Source organism: Ascaphus truei, chromosome 2, assembly GCF_040206685.1.
Source record: "Ascaphus truei isolate aAscTru1 chromosome 2, aAscTru1.hap1, whole genome shotgun sequence".
NCBI classification, from domain to species: Eukaryota; Metazoa; Chordata; class Amphibia; order Anura; family Ascaphidae; genus Ascaphus; species Ascaphus truei.
Window position 1 is genome coordinate 214,025,453 of NC_134484.1, and position 7,789 is coordinate 214,033,241.

Consider the following 7,789-nt stretch of genomic DNA (forward strand, 5'->3'; position numbering starts at 1 on the left):
CATTCCGGACCAACTCATTTTATTTTTCCTTTTGTGTCCTTGTGTGCCTCCCCTCAACTTTGTAGATTTCGATACTGTGGCCCCTAAAGATGCCCACCTTGAGGGGGATGGGGAGGGGGGTGGTTGGGGGGTAGTGGAGGGGGGCGGTTGGGGGGAGGGGTGTAGTGGGGAGGGGGTAGGGGAGGGGGGCAGTTGGGGGGAGAGGGGTAGTGGAGGGGGGGTATTGGGGTAGTGGGGTGATGGAGGGGGGCAATGGAGAGGGAGGGGGTAGTGGAGAGGGATGGGGGAGGGGGGTAGTGGAGAGGGATGGGGGAGGGGGGTAGTGGAGGTGGGAGAGGGGTAGTGGAGGGGGGGAGAGGGGGGGAGAGGGGGGAGAAGGGGCAACGGAAACAACACAAAAACGCTTGGATTGCTCTTTTAGGAACAGTAAGAATGTTTTGAGAATTGATTGTAACAAAAGTAAAAAAACACAAACAGTTTACCTGTAGAACATAATGGGCCTATTCAGTCGGGCTCGATGCAGTAAGCGCCGAAAATGTGCATTCGCCAAGCTTACCGATTTGGCATTATTTTGGCGATTTTCCCTCTCCGTATGCAGTAAGTGCCGAATGTCTTCCGAATGAAGCCGAAAACATTTCCGCCCACTCTCACGATGATTTGCCGATCACACACAGGTGTATCGGCGTGCATGGCGGGGTGCTGTTAGGTTCGCCAATTAAACTTCTTGCTGAATCTGCCGAAGCAACAATGTATTGGATGGAGCGGCCTATTTAAAGGCACCGTGTACTGTTATTCATTCTCTGTGTTGTTGGGAGTGACAGAGAGAGAGAGAGACTCAGAGCTGGCCGATTTAATAAGTACATATTGACTGAGAGATTTGTTGTGTATTGTGAGACATTTGTCCTGTGTTGTTTTGTGTACATCTTTGTCTTGTTTTATATTTGTTAGTGTTCATTGCGATTGGCTTTACATTTGTTTTCTGTTTTTTGTGAGTGCTAGAAGTATGGCCGCAAGGCGTGGGAAGAGTGATGCTGGTGTGAGTGGTACTGCTAGTCGTGCGAGTACGTGTTGGAGTGAACGTAGGGTTCAGTGGAGTGATGTTGCTGGGAGTGCGAGTGCTGTTGATGGGAGTGCGAGTGCTTTTGCTGGGAGTGCGAGTGCTGCTGGTGGCTCTGTTGCTGCTGGTGTGTCTGGTGGTGGTGTGCTTTCTGGTGGGCCGCTTTTGGAGTCTCTTCCATTGGAAGAAGGAGAGTCCAGTCAGCAGCAGCCAAGTTCTGTGGCTAAACGTGCTCGGAAGAAATGCGTGGAGCAGCAACGTAATCCTCGCTTCAATGACAATGAAAACACAGCTCTTGTCACAGGGATTCTGGAGCACTATGACTGTCTGTATGGCCATTTAGTAGGTACAGTAGCGGCATATTTTATTCTTACCAATGCCGGCGGCATGCTGGGATCTTCTCCGGCTGGCGCCAGTCTAGACCGCGCGCCGCCGAGTTTCCTCCACGCACCCCCTCCACTTCGGGTGCATTTTAGTCCCCCTTCCCGACACCGAACCCGGCTCCTGCTCTGCCCCTCTGCTTCCCCGCACCCCCGCTTACCTCACTTTAAACTCCAGGGGTGTCGGGGAAGCCGGGGAAGCCGGGGAATCCGGGGAAGCCGGGCGCGCACATGACTGTGATGTCACAGTGCGCCGCAACAAGCCGCGTCACCACGCTTCCCGCATGCATCCTGCCATGCGGGAAGTGTAAGAATAAATAATGTCGCTACTGAAAGTCTACCTTTGCATTCATTCTTCAAATACATATTTTCCTAGGTCATGTGAGGTGTCTTCATATCAAAATATTGGTCCATAATATCTATCAATGTAACTTACTTTTGAAACACATATTTTAATCAAGCTTTACAACGACAAGAACACTCAGTCGTTCAATTTGTGCAAACTACATACAATATTAATGCAAGCTTCCTTACATGTCTATGTTTACAAGTAAATGCTCATGTGCTACACATATTATACCTAAACCAGCATGTTTGGTATCTCTTGGAACAGCTAGCAGTTTAGGAAAGTTTTATTATTAAGAATTAACGTCATATATTTTGTATGTATTTCAAGCGCGGAGAAGTTCAGCATGCAAAAAAGAAATGTGGAATGAAATAGTAATTACTGTGAATGCGTGTGGGAATCATGTCAGGGACCGGTATCATTGTCGCAAGAGTTTTGACGATATCAGGGCAAACTTAAAAAAAAAATTACAAGCACAACACTTGCATGCTTCTGGCACTGGAGGTGGGCCGCCAGCACAACGTCTCCTCTTAACACCCTTGGAGGAGCAGCTGCAACAAAAAATTATTCCCATCGTGGAGGGTTTGGCCGGTGACAGAGACATTGGAATTTATTCGTCTGAATTTCCACCAGGTGACAAATGTTACTGTACTAGGCGTGTCGTACCTTACTGTTCTTTTGTATATTTCCGCTGCTACTTATACTTTCTTCCCAATATAAGCATACCTACATATATATATATATGTATATATGTCTCTCTCTCTATATCTATCTATCAATATATATTTATATTTCGGTGTCCTACTAAAAGCACTAATTAATATATATCGTGGCACAGACTGCTCATTTGCATGTCATTGCCACAATCCTTCGCTGCAGTGGAAGCGCTGTATGCTGGCCGATGAAGGTGAACGACAGGGTTGCACACCTGACTAAGCCATGCAAATGAGCAAACATTAATATGTACTGTTGCAGTACATACATATATATATTTTAAATTGATAGGTAATTTATGTAACACCTACAAACACGACATTACAGCCTCTTCAAATCATGCATCGAACATATTGCGTTCTACGGCCAACAAACATCACTTGCACTAACACATTTGCTTATGTTTAATAGAAGGTCCTACTTTGCTTCATGTTATATACAGAGAGCATAATTAGGGACAGGTTGCATATGTTATGTAATTGTGTTCATAGGTAGCACACTTCAGACTAGTATTTCGCTCATCTACCATTGTGTTAAAGCAGCTGCAATTAATATGTCATCACAGCATACACGTGAACACAGGGGGTGGGGTTGTGCACACAGCCAGATAACAGGGTCATGTTACGGTCAACTTTGTTGACACTATTTTATGCTGCTTGAATTAATTGAAAGGTCAGGGTGATGTGACCTTTTGGGGGAGGGACTACAGTTCTTAAAACCTGGCAAGCTAAACATAAGTTAATCACATTCATTGGAAATGGTAACTCTATGTACAATTTCACCCACCAAACCCCTATGTATCAAAACGTACATAACACATTCGTTCACTCATATATATTGTGAAACTTCTATCAACACCAGTAGCATCTGTGAGCGACACACTGCAGGAGTTGTGAGGTTTGAACAACCTTTCATTCATTCTTATTTCAGACTGAGTCGAAACATATTTCTTAAGTCAAGGTACATTTTAATGTGACGACATAAAACGTATGTAAATATGTTAGGTGTTACACTGTGATAACAACTATCATTATAAAGTAAACCAGCAGACATTAGCATGCCATTTCATCATGTGTTCATTTATTTTTAGAACCTGATGTTGCCAAAGATACAGATATTCTATCAAGTGAGCATGAACATGTTCCCAGTCAAAGAGTCACACAGTCAATTCCTCCTGCAAGTAACACATACTCAGCAATAGCAGCTTCTGAAGAAAGAATTGTTGCAGCAGAAAATCATCGCCATTCAGATATGATGTCAATGCACAAAAGGATGATATCACAGCAGGAAATAATGATAGCTCATCAGGAAAGGGCGATATCACTATTGTCACATCTCCAGAGAATCTTCATCCAAGTTCCTAAAAAAATAGACAAATTAAACAACACATTAGAAGCAGTAGTTCTTCAGCTAAGCCAAGCTAATCAGTTGAGAAGGACTGCAACAGCACAACAATTCAACTTTACATCATCAGAGGATGGATCATTAAATGCTGCTAGTTTTTCATCACAGCCATCTGATCTTCATTCCCCACTTCTGGATGGTACCGGTACATTAGCTGAAAGTTCTGTGCATGTCCCTCTCAAAATCCAACCGCTGCCATCTGTTGACAATCAGGAACTGACACCTACAAAGGAGGCACCAAAAAGAAAGTTACACAAACAATTACTACTAACCAGCTTTTGGAAACAAAGTAAAAAACAAAAACATGAAACGGAGCAAACATCAGTTGTATACTGTGTACCATCTGGTTCACAACTGCATCTGCCCACAACCCCTGCCCCTGAAGTGTCACTGGCCAATCCCCCTGCCCCTGAAGTGTCACTGGCCAATCCCCCTGCCCCTGAAGTGTCACTGGCCAATCCCCCTGCCCCTGAAGTGTCACTGGCCAATCCCCGTGCCCCTGAAGTGCCACTGGCCAGTGAAACTGGTTCAGTTTTGGTTAAAGTCATTGCCAAAGGTAAAAGGCAAAAACAACAGACAACAAGCAGGCCTGTGACTCGGTCTCAAAAGGGAAAAAAACAATAAATTTTCACAATAAGTAAATCTGTATTTTGGCTTGTGATGTTTAATTTAGATTATGTAATGAATATTGTATGTATGATCAAGACCTGTTGTTTCCAAACATTCAAGTATGTCCTTGTACACGTGAAGGTTTGGAAATGTTCACAGTCTGAATGAACGCATAATTTAACTAATATTTATGTATTAATCATCTGTTAAGTAATGGTCCAACATTACACAGTTTAAATGTTTACAGTAGCTGACTTTCACTTACCTGGTTAACATAGTATTTGTGTGTGTTTGGTAGGTAATTTACGTAGCCATTGCATGTTAATATTATTCACATTCAAAATTAAGTAACTATCTATATAACTGCTTACATGTTACATTTCAGTTTAGAGCAGGATTAACTGTAAAAGATTACTTACCTTCACCTTCCTTCAAGATTCTTAATGTTGGCATGTAATCATGTATGACTACTTGTTACAATAACATATATGTGAATGTGTATTAATATATATATAGTATCTATGGATATATATACACACACACACACATATACATATCTATATAGTTATATACATTGTGACATAGTCCAAAGATGTTAGGTAGCTTTCTGCCCCATTTTAGAGCAGAAAGTGCAGGAATAGCTAAAAATGATCCGTTCCACAGCTTCACATTAACTCAGGCAGCTGGATGGAAAATCCAGACCACAGATTACAATGGCTCTAGTTTTCCCTCACCTGCTCTTCTAATCACATGCACAGGTATTTAGAGCAGAGAGGTTTTGCATTTCACTCTCTCTCCTTGGAGCCTGGGGGCTGGGGGTGTCGCTACTCTCCTGCATCCAGTATCGAGGTTGACGGCCTCTCCATGTATCACAGTACCAGAGGATTTGCCTGGACAACCCAAACAGATAAGACAAACAAATGGTTACTGCTGTTGCTAAAAGACTGTGCTGTATCTTGTGACCCTAAATGAGAGAGCATTGTTTTAAGCTGGGGAACCAGTTTAGTTGGCCAGCAGCTGTTAGAGAGACTGATTTTGATGTGTAGTTAGATCCCTGAAAGGGATAGGATTTTGTTTATATAATTTGGTTTCTTTTTACTTGATATAACAGTGTGGGAAATACTGTAACAATGAAATGAGTGAACTGCTGAATGAAAGTATCTGAGTACCTCTAACCTACACATGTTAAAGCTGCAGTACCTTACTTGGATGAAAATAAAGCAGGCAGAAGCCTGAGTTAAGCAGCTTAATACTTTGCAAGATCCTGTTTTTGTATTAAATAACCCTAGAAGACTGTGTCGGGAAGAACCCAGACAGACGTCAGCACTACAAAAGAGGGGCGTTTGTCACAACATATACATATACATAGAGAGAGAGATTGTTATGAGAAGATACATATGATGCTTTCTTGTTATAACACAGTATTGTAATAAAACAGGCCTTGTGTTAGTGACATATACATGTTCTGTCACTTTTTAACAATATGGGCCTAATATTATGAAGCACATAATTCACTCACCTAGATTAAACTTGTAAGATGTTTTATCCAAGGCCTACTTACTTGCATCAATAGGTTCAGTGTAGACCTATATTAAATATATATATTATATTTTTTTAACACTACATGCCTTGCTGCATCAGAAAAGGCCTTGTTTGCTGTTAACGACTAATTGGACACAGGTGACTCTAATAGGCCCTCAAACATACTCACCCCGTAATGTTTAACCCTTGAAATAAGTCTGAGCAATATAACAATCCCTGTTTACATATAAGGCCTTCAATACAGTAATATACACACACACACACACACACACACACACACACACACACACACACACACACACACACACACACACACACACACACACACACACACACACACACACACACACACACACACACACACACACACACACACACACACACACACAAACATACACACACACACACACACACACATATTTTTTATGATACATATTTAACTTTTGTACTGATATATATATATATACAGTGTTCGACAAACCTATACATTTGCTCGCCCCGGGCGAGTGGATTTAACCCCCAGGCGAGTAAATATTGGTGATTTGTCAACCACTGTATATATATATATTTAATTAATTTCAAATTCTGCACAAATAACGGAGCACTCAACTTACACACACATCATTTGAACATCAGCAATGGCACAGCATTCAACATTTAGCAGCCATCTGCACAAATCTTACAAATATATGATTGCCGAGGCCACACAATCGACTGAAGCAAAGAAAGCTAATGTTGGTCAAATCTATGACTTGATCAGTAGCAAATATCCTTACTACAAAGAGGCTTGTCGAGCTGTTAATTTTAAATCTTCATTATGATTCACTTTAACAACAAATGATTGTTTTGAACGTGTCGATGATAACCTACATGAAAGATATGGATTTTGGCATATTGCCCCACAATTTAAAATTACCATGGAACATGGAACATATCTTCTGGTAAATAGCATATTTTTTCCTAATAACAATAGCAATGGATCCTCAACGAGTGTCCCGTCTGAAACGATACCTGCTGCAATAGCTGCACCCTCCATTCCTGAAGCCCAGATGCAAGATGAACATAACTACTCAGATGAGTTTCAAAACCTTTTTGGACAATACCAATATGAATGGGAAAACAACCACTTACCTCCTGACATCTTGTTTGAAGAAGGCAGTGGCGATTCCTATGAGCGCCTCATGGAGATGTGTGACATACAGGATTCAACGGTTGCCTCAACCATGGATGAAAATGCAGTGTCTTTCTGGAGCGACCAGTTGCAGCCAAACCAAGTGTTACTTCTAGAAGAATGGTAAATACAATAATCGTTATGCGTTGACTCACCGTGTAAAGTTATACTTTTTGTATATCCACCATTTGTACGCCAAATGCGTGGACACAGCGTACTATTGCAGACAGCCTAACATGTAGCGTGCACAAACACATTTTTTCCTACTACAATATAATACATCAAGAAGCATAAGTACACATTGGTAACGGAATAAATATACCTACTGCACCGACACACTTTATTCGAGCAAATGCCCAGTTTGTACCTGGCAGATACCTGGAATCCGCCGCTGCTCACCTCTTGCATGCTTCGTTGCGTTTGCCTTCCCAGCCACGGTTCATGCCTGGCTGACGGGGGCCTGATCTGTTAAATGATAATGATCAGGATTTACTAGGCTGCAATGCTTCGCTTGTCCACCAGATGGCATAAACTCATGACTTGTAAAGCGCCGAATCAGTAATGTG

The 7,789-nt window shown here is 42.1% G+C and overlaps 1 long non-coding RNA gene across 1 annotated transcript; it reads right to left on the minus strand.

Moving 5' to 3' along the window:
- Positions 1–3,985: 3,985 nt before the first annotated feature.
- LOC142488638 (uncharacterized) lies at positions 3,986–7,331 on the minus strand. The gene is made up of 4 exons (XR_012799551.1): positions 7,184–7,331; positions 6,030–6,096; positions 5,245–5,400; positions 3,986–4,124 (listed from the first exon to the last, which is right to left on the minus strand). It is a non-coding gene; the product is annotated as an uncharacterized LOC142488638 (long non-coding RNA).
- Positions 7,332–7,789: the final 458 nt, after the last annotated feature.